The sequence below is a fragment of the Hydra viridissima genome, unplaced genomic scaffold (genome assembly GCF_058129835.1).
Source record: "Hydra viridissima isolate aposymbiotic clone 2 unplaced genomic scaffold, HvirCarnegie_v1 scaffold_1, whole genome shotgun sequence".
Lineage (NCBI taxonomy): Eukaryota > Metazoa > Cnidaria > Hydrozoa > Anthoathecata > Hydridae > Hydra > Hydra viridissima.
In genome coordinates this window covers 20234879-20251070 of record NW_028324300.1, presented here as the reverse complement: position 1 = coordinate 20251070, position 16192 = coordinate 20234879, and the positions used below count along the sequence as shown (strand labels likewise).

Here is a 16192-nt window from a genome sequence, read left to right as displayed (position 1 = left end):
TCAGAAAATCATTATTATCTCTTACTAGATCAACAGTAGCATCCCGTACTTGAACAACGAAAGTGGTTTCATGAATGATTGTAAGAAATTTCAGCAAAAAGATAATAACAGAACACATTCAAACTTTGACAAATACTTTTGGATTGATTAGAACTGATTTCGAGCATCTGCCGTGAACTTGAGATCTTCCAACTCCTTTAAGGCGTTCTTCATTGCATGTAAATGCTGAGCAACTAGTTTGGCGCTGTCACAACGAACAGATCTTCTAGTTTTTGACATGCTGTGCAAAGAAACATGTGTCTTTAAAATATTTTCAACAAAAGTATTTTTAAAGTTTGTCTGATGATCTGCAGACTACAAAATGAAAACAAAAGATGTTTTGTGAGATTTCTTGCTGACTAAAAGAATTCAAATGAAGAAAGGAGCTCTTTACTTGGTAAGTTCATGAAAAGTTTTAAACAAATTATAAAGCGTTAAAGTTTGTCTTGAATTTTCATTTTTAGTCTATTGTGGTTATAAAGGTTTATAAAATTTGTTTCTCTTAATTTTTAGAGCAAATAGTAAACATATTTTTCATTCTTTTTTTTGAGAACAATCAGAAGAACCATAAAATGGTGAATTATTTTCATTAAAAATCCACTGAGCTGACAGTTGGACATTGAGTAATGTGTTTACTCAAAGTTATAGCAAAATTTATTTGAACGTTTTTACCTACAAGATTTACCTTTGAAATTAAATTTACATCGCAAACCATCAGATAAATTAAATTTACGTTTAAGATCGATGGACGGAGGACAAAACATGAGAAATCAACTTATGCTTCAGCTCCGTCCATCGATGGGTTTTTACTTTTTCGTAAGAACGGATAGTTTCGAAGATTTCGTCATATCGTGAAAATGATATTTGTGAATCGCTTTGTAGTTCGATTTTCCTGATGTTGGAGAACAAGTTCCGTGCATTATATTTTTGTAACATCTAAGATTTGATAAAAAGTTGTAAAGAACTTCTATAGAACTTCTATAGAACTTCTATAGAACTTCTATAGAACTTCTATAGAACTTCTATAGAACTTCTATAGAACTTCTATAGAACTTCTATAGAACTTCTATAGAACTTCTATAGAACTTCTATAGAACTTCTATAGAACTTCTATAGAACTTCTATAGAACTTCTATAGAACTTCTGTAGAACTTCTATAGAACTTCTATAGTACTGTCATCTGAAAGAGATATTATCATAACTTATGGGTGTGCTGCTCATATGCTGAATCTTTTAGCAATGATCTTAACATTGAGAATGTGAGCAAGCATGTTACACAAATAATAAAATACATAAGAAATAATCATCAAGCTTGAGCAATTTATAAATTAAGCGGAGGAACAAAGTTGCCACTTTCTACTGAAACTCTCTGGAACTCTGTATGTGATTCACTTGAAAAATATGTCAACAACTGGAGCATCATTTTCACAATGTTTGAAAAATATAAAGACTTGGATCCCATGATTGGTAAAAAAGTAAGTGATATACAGATAAAGCAAAACACAGAAGATTTATTAAAAATATTAAAACCAAATGCAGTAGCTCTAGATAAGTTGCAAAGAGATCAAACAAAAATAAATGACACTGTTGAAATATTTAAAGATTTGGTGAACAGCTTATCATTTTTATCAAACGAAAAAAAAAAAAATTGAATCTAGATACCTTCAGACTCTCAGTAATATTCATTTCCTTGCAAACACACTAGATCCTAGATATTTTGGATCTAATCTTTCTAAAAATGAAAACGAAGCTGCTATGAATTTCGCACATAAAGAGTTCAAGAATTTGTTACCAATAATATTCAAATTAAAAGCCAAATCTGCTCCATTTGATGAAAGGTATTTGTATAGTGAATCTGTTTTAAAGAATGTATCACCAATAGAATAGGTGGAAATCTCAAAAAAAATGTGGATTGTAACATAATTGATATTGAAGGTTTATTAAATGCACCAGTTTCTAGTGCTGGAATCGAAAGAATTTTTTCAACTTTAGGCCTTGTTCATTCTAAGTTAAGAAACCAATTGGGGGTAGAAAAAGCAGCAAAGCTCGTATTTATATATAGAACATTAAACAGTGATGTATTGAATAATTTTGATGAAATATAACAGTAATATTGATAAAGAATATAGTTTACTCAAATAAAATTCGTTATGCTTTTTTTTTTTTTAGTTTTAAAGGATAACTAAATATGGCATTTTTTAATAAAAACCTTATTTAAACCAAAAAAACCATGGTTTTTTTGTTTTTTTTTAAAAAACCTATGATTTTTGGTTTTTTTTGCAAACCTGTCTAGAATATTCTAAATTTTTCTAAAATGTTCTAAATTGTTCAAGAATGTTCTAAAGTGTTCCAGAATATTCTAAATTGTTCTAGAATATTCTTAATTGTTCTAGGATGTTCTAAATTGTTCCAGAATGCTTTTAAGTCAATCTGGAACAATTTAAAACATTCTAGAACAATTAGAATATTCTAGAACAAATGGGGTCAAATAATCAGTTTTCCATAATTGTAAAAAAAAGCATTTCAGAAGAAAAACTTTGGATTGTGATAAATTTCAGTGGTAAAGAAATTTAAGAGCCTATAAATATTTAAAAATAGTAAAACATACTTTATTAAATTTAACAATTTTACAAATTATGTTTTATGATTGTTAACTATTGATTCTTAACTATTTCTTAGTTAATTAATCTTAATCTTAGTTAATCTTTTTAGTTTTATTTAAGTATTGATTAATAAAAATGAGATATAAAAAAACAAACATTTTAAAATTATCTTGTCTGATAAATAAAAGCTATACTTTTATATATACACCACTTCTATTATTTATAGGTTGCACAGACACCTGGAGCATGGTTCATAACTGGTGGAACAAATACAGGTGTCATGATGGATGTTGGTAAAGCAATACTAGGAGCAAAAAAACCATGCATTGGTATTTCAACATGGGGAATAGTTAGAAAGGCAAGTGAATTGACTGTTAAGGTTGGTAAGATTGGTGGGGATTTTAACTACCAGGTTGGATTTTGTTTGCCTAAGACAGGTGCATATTTAGATCACAATCACACTCATCATCTATTGGTTGACGATGGTACTGTTGATAAATATGGTAAAGAAATTCCTCTAAGATCAAGTATTGAAGAGCATATTATGAATGAAGGTATATCCCTACTATTTTAACTATTTTTTTTAAGGTAACTAAAAACTGCCAAGAAATGTGTATAGTAGCTAACAACCTGTAAGTATTATCCAATCTATAGTTAAATAAAGTATGAAATGCAGGTCTGAAAGCCAAAGTAACTTTATTTTTTATCAAAGCCACTTTATTTTTGGCTTTTTGATTTTTAGCGTGAAGAGCATCATCAAAAAGGTTGTTTGATTTTTTTTAATTTTGTGAGAAATTTGTTATAATTTAGTAAAATTGTTGAATTACAGCTCGTGGAGCAGCTATTCTAATGGTTGTTGGGGGTGGACTGGGAACACTTGATACTGTGCGTGAAGCTCTTTTAAAAGACAAACCTTTATCTGTTTTGTTTATTGATGATAGTGGTGGTGTTGCAGATCTACTTACTTATGCTTATGATAAAGTGAAAGATATTGATGCTATTTATAATGATGGTAATCATGATGAATCATTGTTTAATAAGGTAGCAGAACTTCTTCCTGAATTAAAAAGTGAGAGCAAAGAAAAGCAAAAGGATTGTTACACAGATGTTTTAAAATGCATGAGAAAAAAAGATTATGTTAGTAAATAAACTTTGCATTTTTTTAATAAAATGTTTTAAAATATTTAAATAATTTGTTGTGTATTTAATATTTTTGAAAATCTTTTAAATATTGTAATATTTTTTGTTTTACATTTTACTTTTTAGATGTTTTCCTCACACTTTTAATATATGCAATTCATAACGTTTTCTAATTTTACTTTTCTCTATCTAACAACTGTCACTGTTATCTTTACTTGTTATTTAAAAATCTATTTGTATATAGTTTTTTTTAAACTAGGTCACATTGTTCAAAATGTCAAAAGAAAGAGGTTTAGATGAAGCTATTCTAAAAGCAATTTTGAAAGGTGTTTAAAAAGTCTTTTTGCTTTGCTTAAGTATGGCTGTTTGTTTTAATTTATAATGAAAGAAAACTATTCTTTTTAAGGGTATTTTTTGTTTAATAGTGACAAAGGGCATATTTCAAAAAGATGCTATATGATAAATAAAATGCTGCTGACCAAATTTTATTTAGACAATCTTTAAAATGCCCCAAATCATTTTAAGACTTGTGATTTTGGCAAGTTTCTTTAATTTATCCATGTTATTGGAACAATTCTGTAATGTGAAATATGTGTTTAACAAATGGATCATATTTCAATTAAATTAAATCAAAGTTAATTTGCAAGTCACTTTAGAATTTTAGGTTAACCAATTTTTATTACTATGACATCATAATGTTTTGAAGTTTTTTTAAAACACTTAATAATTAAATTCTAAGAATATTTTTATATATTGGTCAAATTTGAGGTGAAAATTCAAAATTTGAGTATAGCTTAAAAGCCAATAAAAAAAACTGCATATCAGCAATACTCTGTGTCACTAAATAAATGCACAGTTATTAGTTGTTAAATTGTAACAAAGATTACATAAAATTGGGTAACTTAAAGTCTTAGACGACATACAAATAATGATAAAAGAACTGCAAGTAGTTAAACAAAAAATTGAAACTTTTTTAAAGTCTATGTTAATAATATTATCTCTAAGCAAATGTTTTTATGTTGCTTTCTACAACTAGGAACTGTTTTCGTTCCATGTTTTTGGTTATCAAATAATTAAGTTCTGTAAAAACAAAGCTTTTTTTTAAACATCATTAATGCAGGCTAAATCCCAAAAAAACATTGTTCTAAAGCTTAAAAATGTTTGAAAATTTTCTTTGGGATGTTTTGTCTTCCATAAACTTAGGGGTATTCAGAAGTAATGTTATAACAAATTAAATGAATAAAAGAGTAAGATGTTATTAACTTTTATTAAATTAGATATTCAATGCATGGTTGCATTCTCTATGCATAATTGCATTCTCTGAAGATACTTCTCTACTCTTCACAGAAGAAGAGTACAACAACTAATGTTGAAATCTACATTTTTAGGGTTAGGACATTTTTATTATCAGTCAGGTGTCACCGCTTAATTTTGCTAAAAAGCAGAAAAATAGCAAGGTGCCAAATCCAGTGAGTACAGTAAATTATTACAATGCTCTTGTTGTTCAGGTATTCTCTGATGACTTTTGTGTTATGAGATTTGCTTATCATTTAAAAGTTTCATACTAACAAAGAATTATGTTTGCTCATTGCATTTACATCTTTAGACTTTTAAAAGAAAACCAGTGATTTCAACAAAAGCCATTGAGATAATAGTATAGAAAATGTCCCAAAATATATTCTGTAAATTTATTCCAGTAGAAGCATTATCACCCTTATTAAATGCAAACCTTGCTAAAGCACAAATATAGAAATAAATTTCTTGAAAAGTCTGTTGAACTTTATCCTTCATATAGATTATTGAGAGAAACAAAATTAGTGTTATCCTAAAACATTTACAGCATAAAGCTGAAATTACCATTTTGCAAAATTTACTCAACCATACATCTTTTCATCGCTGTGAAGCTCAATCATCAGATAATTGGCCAGACACTTGCAAACTTGTTTAAGTCAATTATTATCAGGTTTTAATGGTGCCACAGGACAGTGATGTTCAATTCGCCATCATCATAGTCTCTTAATCTTTAAGTTAACTTTACATCATTTGTACTAACAACAGTAACCATTCTGCTTGAAAACCATGATTAAAATTGATGATATGAAAATTTATTATTCTACTTTCTGCTTCAACATTAAAAACAGTTTAAAAAGCAAAATGATTTCCATGTGTGGCAATTTAAAATTTAGAAAGCGCACACTTTTTATGTATTAATATCAAATAGTGAATTTTTTGGTGGATTGGACCAGATAATTTGTTTTTTTTGCTAGACTTACTCTGACTGCTCAATCACCCAATCATAAACATTTTTTAGTAATTTACTTATAAAAGAACTTGTGAATAACCTGGAATTTTTTTTGTTGAAATTACAAAACTTAAATTGTTTTGGGTATTTACAAAAATTATTCTAATCATTTTACAAAATAATGTTTTAGGAAAAATTATAAATTTTTAAAGCTATTTTTAGGAGTCGAAAAGTTAGAATTATTTAAACAGCTAGAATTGACTTTGTTATGGGAAAGTTGCAAAAGAAGAGTCTGACTTAAAAACTGAATTTTAGAACGAAGACTTTAATTCTGCAATGATCATGGCTTTAGCAATGAATCGAGTTGATTTTGTGGAATTGTTTCAGAATTATGGAATCAGTATACAAACTCTTCTGACACCACAAGTACTTGAGCTTCTTTATGGCTATTGCTCTAAAGGTGCTCACTCGATACTTAAGTTGATAATAAAAGATGAAAATATTTCTTCATTTAATCCATCAGAAAATGAATTACAAGAAGAATGTGTTGAACTTTTTAAACTCCTATATAGTTTTGAGAAGGATGATTCTAAGAAGATTTTTTTAATACAATTAAGCAATATTGAAAGGGTGGTAAAAGAAGCTTTTTCTGATATCATGAGCGAAAAAAAAACTCATATGATAGAGGTAATTAATTACAGTTTTTTGTTATTGTAAGAGTAGTAATAAAAGATATAGTTGTAATCTCTTAAACAGCAGCTCTTCTTATAAATATATTCTACTTTTAAAGTATGTAGTTTTTAACTGTTATACTTAAAAAAATGAAGAGATCTTTTCACAAATAACCAATTTGTTTCTGCACTGTTTTTCTTTGAAATGAAAGAAATACTAGAAGATAGTTTAGTATTATATCCTAAATTTTGTGCTCGCATCATGCTCACAGATTTAACTTATCAAAGTGAGACAAATACTTTAAGAAAGTTTAAAACTTCCATTAAAAGTCATTATGGCTTTTTCAGTATTTGTTTCTGTGCTGAAATAACCAGCCTAGTGGGGAGTTCACAGATAATAGAGCATGCTGATTGTTGGATGCTTGCGATGGCTGTGGTGCTATGCTAGAAACAGTAATACAATTCACATAAGAGGAACAAATTTTTATCACATAAAATTTGTTGGTAAACATGTTAAAAGTAATGTTATTTAACCTACCTGACTCAAGTAAAAATTTTTATCTTGTCACTTATAGGATTAAACGGATATATACCTTCATAAAAAATACTCTTGAAATGTTTGCAGGCATAGGTTATCTAACTTAAGGTAGAGGTAGCAGTTTGTGTGATATGTGAGGGGGGTATAATCAACTTTATTCAAAGCTTTTATCAGCTGAAATTTAATGTAAAATGTTAACTACACAAAATTTTTCAAATTGTTAACTATGTCAATCTTTCATCTTTAATGGTAAATCTCTCACAATTAACAGAATGAAAGTATTAACTATGTTAATACTTTCATCCTGTTAACTGTGTTAAATCTCTCGTCTTGTTAAATATGTTGCATATCTTACTGTTCCTTAATTTTTCCTATGCATAAGTTGATTGGTTTGTTGAAGATCAGAAAGATGATCATAATAAAAGCATTAAAATGAATAAGCAATTTACAAAATAAATTCTTTCAAACCATTTTAAAACCAAAAAACTTATTTTTCTTTGAGTTTTTTCTTTTTAAATTAAATTGTATGTAAAACTTTGGTCATTCAGTATGAATTTTGTAGTTAATACAATAAAATTTTAACCATTCTAGTTATAGATGAATAATAGGGTAACTGTCTGTTATTTCTTTTTTTTTAGTTTTTGGTGCAGAATAATTTTTAAATGGCAACCTCATTTTACACAATATTTGCATACTCTATTCAAAATGCTAATTACCATATGATTAAAAAGATTTGTTAACTAAAAAGTCACTTTCAATGTCAAACACTTGTTGTTTTTTGGTACTTTAAAATCTTTCTCATAATACAAAAATATTGCACAAATAACTAGTAAAGTATGCTCCAGGCTTTTGTAGCACATAATTTATGTTTCTTAAAACTCTGTTTATTTCATTTGATAAATAAAGATAAAGGTCTGCTCTTTCAGTACAGACCTTTATCTTTATTTATTACATGTATTTATTTGTTTTCTGTTAATAACTGTGTAAGGAGTAAGTTTTATTATGTTAAGTTTATCAATAATTTTTTTAGAAAAAGGAAAATCAACAAAATTTTAAAGATCTATATAATGAGCTATTTTTCTTTGCATTGCTGTGCAGTATGCCTAAAATGGCTCTTTACTTGTGGAGTTTACAAGAGAGAAGTTTAAATAAAGCGTTTTTTGGCATTGTAATCAATAGATATTTAGCAGAGATGGCAAGAAAATATTCCCTTCCTGGTGATATTACAAATCAAGTTAAAAAAAGCAAGTTGTAAGGTTTTAAGTTATGTCATGTATGATAAAGGTGCTCAAAATATTTTAAAAAAAAATCAAAATTTTCTTCTAGTTATAAATTTTATGTAGTAATCCTGGCAAATGTGGCTCTTTTTTTAAAAATACTCAACTAGTCATAAAAGCTTAGTTTAAGCTTCAAATAGTTTGCTATATCTCAAGTAACATAAAAAAATTTATGTTTTTAGAAAATTTCAAAAGCTTTGCACAAACTTGCTAGATCAATGCTTTAAAAAAGATAGAAAGAAAACTGAGCTACTTATTACCAGGAGCTCTTCAGAGCTCAATTATCATAATTGTTTGCGTTTAGCTGTGTTAACGGATCATAAACATTTTATTTCCAACATTGCTGTCCAGACTATCATGGATGAAGTTTGGAATGGATTTATAAAAGATCCTAATATATCTTGTATGCAATTGGCAATAGCTTACTTTTTGCCTCCTTATATTTACAAGTATGAGTTTCTCAAGGACACTAAACAAGCAGGAGCTAAAACCAACTTATTTGAGAAGTAAGCTATTAAAATATTTTTTTGAAAGCTCTTATGAAGCTGTGAACTCTACAAAAGTTTGATGTTATTTTGGATGTTACAGTTTTATCTCATTAAAATTTCTCTAGTTTTTTTTTTTTTTTTAAACAAGTTTACCTAAGTTCTTTCAAGATAAATGTTCAAATATTGTTATCACAATTGCCATGTTAAATTTTAAAATGTGGAAGCAACAATATAAATGAATGATAAATAAATGTGGAAGCAACAATGATGATAATGAATATAAATGTTTTTGATTTTGCATAGATGAGTTTTTGTAAAAGTTATCTAGTTATATAAAAGGTGGGTATCTAAAAAATGATATCAGCAATTCCCAAGAAAATTGCAACAAGCAACAACAAAAACACCATCAAATACAATCTCTGCTTTAAGACAGTCAGAAAAAGTTCTTATCGTAAAAAACATATCATAACCATATAAATTGAACAGAAATACCATTCCATAAGGGTGTGCATTATTTTAAATACCGAAATGCATGCAATCTAAAACATAAAGAACATTTTAAAAATTTAACATATCACATTGAAAAGAGGATTGGAATAACAAGATAAAAGATTTAACATTGTTAACAACTTGAAAGATTTAGTGTAAAAATCTGATCATTAAATAAATAGTATGTTTATGTCAAGCCTAAAATGTAAGGAACTATTTTCAAAAGCTAATTCAAAGTTCTACAACATTGATGATGATTTTCAACCAAAAGGTAATTTACTACAGTCATTAAAACAAGACTGTATTACAGCTTAGATAGTGGGTTTTAGATTAAATTCAAATAAGCTTATTTAGCATTTAAAATTTTATATGCAGCTAGAATTGTTTGCCACATTTTAGAAAAAGTTTCCCAAATCCATATGTTAGAAAAAATAACAAAACTGGGAAAGATTGAGCAATCTTATTACTTAAATGTAACAAAGATATCACTAAGAATTTAGTAGTGACATCTATCAGAAATATTTCTGCTGTTTGTTATCACAATTTTAAGTTATTCTACAATAATTTCATGTCTTTGTTTCATGAGGTTAAAGATTTAGTTTTTACAGCATCGAATATGGAATCTAGATAAATTCCAAACATGTTATTAATAAAAAATGAAAGCATTAAATTTCATATGTAACTTTGAACTTTTATTGATAATCAATTTTTAATTTAAGAATCATACTTTTTTTAAGAATAAACTTTACACAAAATGAAAACAAAAAAACATCTTAAAAAAAAAAAGTATCCTTTTTTTTTTATTCACATGAAGGTTTTTTAAGAAATTCACTTTTACTTGTTGTAATTGTTGCTTATTGTTGAATATGTAGATTGGAGTTACAAATTTTGCACATATTTTTTATCTGTAGAATGAGGAATTTCTATCTTCGCACTCCAGTTGTAAAGTTCATGTCTTATTTAGTAAGATTTTTAAAAAAAAATTGTTCTGCGTTAATATTTTCTTTTTGTTATGCTCAATTTTTCTTTCTTTTTTTTTCTCTCTCTCTCCTGTTGTAAAAGAAAGTATCTTTGAGATTTTTATTTGTAAATATGATTTTTAAATTAATTTAACATATAAAAAAGTGTAAACTTTTTTTATTTGTAAATTGTTCAAACTTTTTCTGGTCAATTTTTTTCTGCATTTTAGTTTAGTTACTTGATTTTTTTGGCGTTATTTGCATTTGTTTTGATGGTTAAAAAAGACACAACAACACCATCAGCTGCAGAATGGATTTTGGTTTTGTACATAGTTACCTTGACTATTGAAGAAATACTTCAAGTAAGTTTATGATGCATCAAGTTTTTGTAAAATGCTCACATTTTTTCCTAATTAAATCTAATTCTTTCGATATAATAAAAGGTTAAACGAGATGAAGCATCAACATTTACAAAAAAGTTTTCTAACTGGTGTTCTAGTAATTGGAACATAATAGATAGGATAGCACTATTAGTCTTTTATGTTGGACTAGCTTTTCGGTTCAATCAAACAACTTTAGATTTTGCACATAACATTCATGGCATAAATCTGGGGATGTGGGTGATAAGATTATTAAATGTTTTTTACGTGGATCAAAAACTGGGTCCTTATGTGGTTATGATATCCAAAATGGTATTTATTTTTTACATTTATTTATTGTATCAGAGGAAGCTTGGTTTCATGAATGTTTTAAAGCCATCAGAATTATTTTTTTTTTGTCATGTCAATCACTTTAGTTTTTAGATATGGTAAGCTTCTTACTGATACTATTTGTGTTTCTTGTGGCATATGCTATTGCTGCTATTTCAATACTGAAGCCACAAGGGAGTGGGCTTAAAGTTGTAGTAGATGCAATAATTCATCCCTATTTTAATCTATTTGGTGAACTCTTTATTGATCGAGATCCTTCAAACGGTTAGTTTTAGAGCTTAAGTAATTTTTTGATTAGATTTAAAGCTTTAGTAATTTTTTGCATTTTTAAGTGTTTACATATTTCTTTATATTTTTTTTTTAGATAATACTACACGCTTTGGAACACCAGTAAAAAACAGTTATTCGGAAATTTTTGCTTTGATACTTCTGGGATTTTATCTTTTGGTTGCAAATGTTTTGCTCCTCAATCTTTTGATTGCTATCTTTAAGTAAAAAAATAATTTCAAAAAAACTCTTTTCAAGGATATTTTTAATGTAATTTAAGTTTAACTGATCATACTTGTACATAGGTTGTAAATGTTTGATTACAAAAGAAGTTATTCAATAGTTCATGTGAAATCTGACCACATTTATATTTTGCAATAATGTCATGTTTTTACTTTTCTAGCATCACATGATATTGTAGTTTTATATTAGCAGACCTTTTTGCACCATTTAGCAATACCTATCTAAAGGTACAATCTAATTCTAAGCAAATCTGGAAATTCGAACGCTACAACATGATCATGGAATTTGCTAATCGACCACCGCTGATTCCTCTCTTGTGCTATATCTACAAGTTAATAGTTTATTTGAACGATTATTATCATGATAATCGATTTCAGCCACGGGAGATGTCTTTAAGTACATAAGTTTTTTTTTTATAGCTGTGACTGCTGTTATTATCGTTTTAGAGAGAAGTATCATCGTTATTGTCATCATCATCATCATCATCATCATCATCATCATCATCATCATCATCATCATCATCATCATCATCATCATCATCATCATCATCATCATCATCCTCATCATCCTCATCATCCTCATCATCCTCATCATCATCATCCTCATCATCATCATCATCATCATCATCATCATCATCATCATCATCATCATCATCATCATCATCATCAATCATCACATAATCTTCATCATTTGCTATTATAAACATGATTGTTTCATAGAGTATAACTGTTTTTAGGATATTTTCCCATTGAAAGAGAAATGTTTTTCTCCTGATAATTTAATATTTTAAAAATAGAACTGTTTCTTTTTTTTTTTTTTTTTTTTTTTTTATTAGAAAAAACGTTGACAGAGCAACAACTTGATGACGTGATCAAATTTGAAAACGAATGTAAGTTGTTTTTCCTAAGACAAAAAAGGGAAACAAAACGAATTAAAGAACAACGAAAGTTTTTTTGAGCTTTGTGTAGCTTTTTTACTTTTTAAAAGCGAATTTATACGAACATTATTTTAATATGAAATATTTCCATGTTTTTTATTCTGTTTCTCATTTTATTTTTTTAAATTTCTCTCATTAACTTGACAAAAAATATTCATCGTTTTTTTTTCTTTTTCTTTTTTCTTTATTTTCATGTTGCTTAAATTTTTTTAATACTATTTTTTAAATTTAAACCTTTGCCTGTTGTAATGCCTTAACGCACTATTTTTGTTTTTTACTTAATTTCGATAATTGTAGAAGCAATTTTAAGGCTTAATCGATTTTTAATCAGCCTGATTTTTCCTTTTAAAATAAAAAAAATGTTAGCCGATTTCAATTTTTGTATGAGAGTGATCCTGTGGGATCTTAGTTTTTAATTCTATCACAAAACGAGCCAAATGACAGCTTTAACAAAATTTTGCAGTTTTCTCATACAAAAATTGAAATAAAATTATTTCGTCTTCGGGAATAGCAAAAAAGGCCATACTAAATTCTAATCGACGGTTAGCAACTTTTTGGGAATATTTATAAATATCTTATGGGTTATTGTTAGGAATTGTCTTATAAATGAACCAAAAGTTGTGTTTTCTGGTCTGCATATCAGTAAATCAGTTTTAAATTGTTTAATTTTAAATGAGAAGTTGGTTTGGTAAACTTTTTTTCATCTAAACGAAATGTTTCATGTTAAAAAATGGTCAAATGTTCAAGTTTATTAATATCTTAGTCTTGTTGGGAAAATCTTCTTATATAAAGTCTTCATCCCAACTAAAGGTGAACAATGCTGATTAAATCACATCCTATGAAAGGTTTCAATGTACATATGAAAATTAAGCACTCTCATAATGGTTACCAAAAGTTTTACATTTCATTTAAAACAAATTTTTTGTCAGTAATAACAGTGACAACAAGGTTTACGATTGACAATGCCCATTTCTTAAAAAAAAAGTTATCTGATCACTTTCGCAAAAGATTTTTCAAAAATGATTTACAAATAGTGTCTCAGATGGCATCGTAAGATGAACTAACTTAATTGGTTTTTCAGCTTCTATAAAATATAACCCAACTATAGGTATTGTAAATATCTCAAAAAAAAACTACTTCACCCTAAAGTAGATCAAAATTCATTAAGAAAATTTAGGCTCAAAAGATTTTTTCATTTCGTGTCTATGAATAATGACCAAGTATTGAATACAACCCTCTCAAATTGAGGGAGTTGTAAACTTTACCTTGTTACCGTTTCTAAACACCAAGAGGATTGTTGAAATTTGAATTATATAAAAGAGCTTTGGTCAACTATAGAATAAAGTATTTTTTTCCCAACGTTCCACTTGCCGTAGTTTTTTGTAAACCATCCTCATTTGACATCATCATGATCATATAAAAGTTTTGAGTTTGCACCAATGCTGGGATGTTAACCATCTTGAACACAAAATAATCAAAAATCCACCTGTTAAAACGCAAAAATCAGGCTCGGACAAAATAAAAAGATTTTAAAACACCTCCTAATTAACACATAATGTCTACATGATGCTTCCATTGAAGGATTTCTTTGGTCCTTTCAGTTCAGGTTGATTGTGATTTTGACAGAGTGTGTCATGGTTAAAAGTCTCAGCAGTGTTTTTTAGATTTTTCTTGGTTAAACTCTAACAAACCTCTGATAGTTTTAAAGTTTTTTTATTTGAACTCTTTTTCACATTGTTCAAGCACCAAAAAAAAAGAAAAAAAGCTCAACTGTGATTGGTCGACCGTTTATAAGTTTTGATCCTGCAAGTAGACAAGCGAAATGACGAAAATCTTAGGAAATGAGTTACACATTCAGTTTATCCAAGTTAGCATTTGCAGTTCTTTGGAATATTTGGGCTACAGGAGCAGACCATGCTGCAAGTATAGTTGAAGATTTAACTTGTACCTCTCAAAAGCAGGCCTCAAAGTATAAAGAGAGTTTTACATTCCACTTTCTATATCAATGGAAGCGAAGCTGTCTAAAAATCAACATTGCATTATAAAAAGTGCTGATGTTGCGAATAATTCTTCATTTTTACCATGTTACTTATGACAAATTTAAAGAAGCCAAGAAAAAGTTTTGTATCTGCGATATTTGATATTGTATTTTATGTCATATTTGGATTGAGCGATTCAAAAAAATATCAAAAAAATATAATTTTTTATGTAATTTTTTTATGTAATTGAACTGATTTTTCGACTTTGAACTGCTGATGACTTTACCAACTTTTTCTGATCTTTATTAATGAGCTGAATTTATTTTCTAATATTGGTATAGCAATATATATAATATATTTACTGTCTTCAGTATAAAGTGTACGTGATGAACTTAACAACTGTTTGGTAAAATATTTCAAAAATACAATAAATACCTCTGAAATTTGAATGCTTTCAACTTAGTTTGGTGTATCTGAAGAAAACGTGTGGGAAGGGGGGGGGGGGGTGGAAGAAAGATTAGGACTTTGTTCACTTTGACGCAAAATAAATAAAGAACTTAAAAGGCAACATGGGGTACAAATATTATGAATGTGACGCAAATAAAGAAGATATGTACGTGTGAAAGCGTGTGAAAATAATTTAAAAAGTCATAAAAATATCGAACTTTTTAAAAACACCAAACCCCGCCCACTTTATTATAAATTGAGAGACCGTGTGATTGTTGCTGGGGAAAAAACGAAAAATAGTTTTGTAACCCACGTTGTCAAAGCTTTCTTTGAGAATTCATTTAACAGTCGCAAAAGTTACCCCAGCAAGCACGTAACGTTATTTCAACGTTGCGATTTGGTTGAAATATGGTTGAAAAATAACGATCTAAGTTTCAACGTTATTTCAACGTAAGTTCAACATTAAAAACAAACGTTGAGAATTTCCACGTCTTTTCTACGTTAATTTTCAGTTATTTTCTAACATCGACGCGTGCTCAATAATTATTGCTATTAATAGCAATAAAAAATTTACCGACGCAAATGTATTTCCCCTACAGGCATTTGCGGATTTAAAATGGATTTAGATTGCGTTAAAATGACATTTAAATCAATCCAGGGCGTACTAAAATAACAGGCCTCCTAATCGCGCAACGGCTCGAAAAATGTGGAGGCTGATGTAGCGGCAAAAGTTGCTAAGAATAAGAATAAGTTGTATCCATATCAAGACTTAAAAATGCCCAGAAAATGTTGTGTTACTGGTTGTAATTCTAACTATGACTCAGTAAAGAATAAGACAACAACTTTCAGATTACCTAGGGATCCTGAAGAGCGCCAGAGATGGATTAAAGCAATACCAAGAGAGAATATACCAGACAGTTATGACATAGTAGTTTGTGCAAAACATTTTCCATCAAACTTCCAAGTTATTAAAGTAAAAGGAAGAGAAAGACCTCGAGATCCGCCTAGTGTATTTGAATTATTACCCAAGAGTTTAGTGCCAACTCCTCCACCAGCAAAAAGAAGAACAACGAAAGCTGAAAGCTCTGTAAGATCAGTTAAAGAAGATGAACTTTGAAAATTCGTAGAGCTTGACAATATTGACTCATTTGAAATTTTTTGCA

General features: G+C 28.3%; 1 protein-coding gene and 1 pseudogene across 3 annotated transcripts in view; one reads left to right on the top strand and one right to left on the bottom strand.

Moving 5' to 3' along the window:
* Positions 1 to 932: 932 nt before the first annotated feature.
* LOC149893812 (transient receptor potential cation channel subfamily M member 1-like) lies at positions 933 to 12770 on the top strand (annotated as a pseudogene). Its single transcript, XR_016449066.1, has 14 exons — positions 933 to 1514; positions 2869 to 3196; positions 3472 to 3779; positions 4042 to 4108; positions 6247 to 6711; positions 8264 to 8484; positions 8693 to 9016; positions 10399 to 10450; positions 10677 to 10808; positions 10890 to 11138; positions 11243 to 11420; positions 11521 to 11647; positions 11878 to 12062; positions 12502 to 12770. The product of XR_016449066.1 is annotated as a transient receptor potential cation channel subfamily M member 1-like (transcript).
* Positions 9124 to 16192, bottom strand: part of LOC149893804 (NACHT, LRR and PYD domains-containing protein 3-like) — a 112460-nt gene continuing 105391 nt past the window's right edge. For both annotated transcript variants that reach the window (XR_016449080.1, XR_016449083.1), the window contains one exon: positions 9124 to 9537. The gene's annotated coding sequence lies outside the window, so the exon portion shown is untranslated. The remainder of the gene's footprint in view (positions 9538 to 16192) is intronic.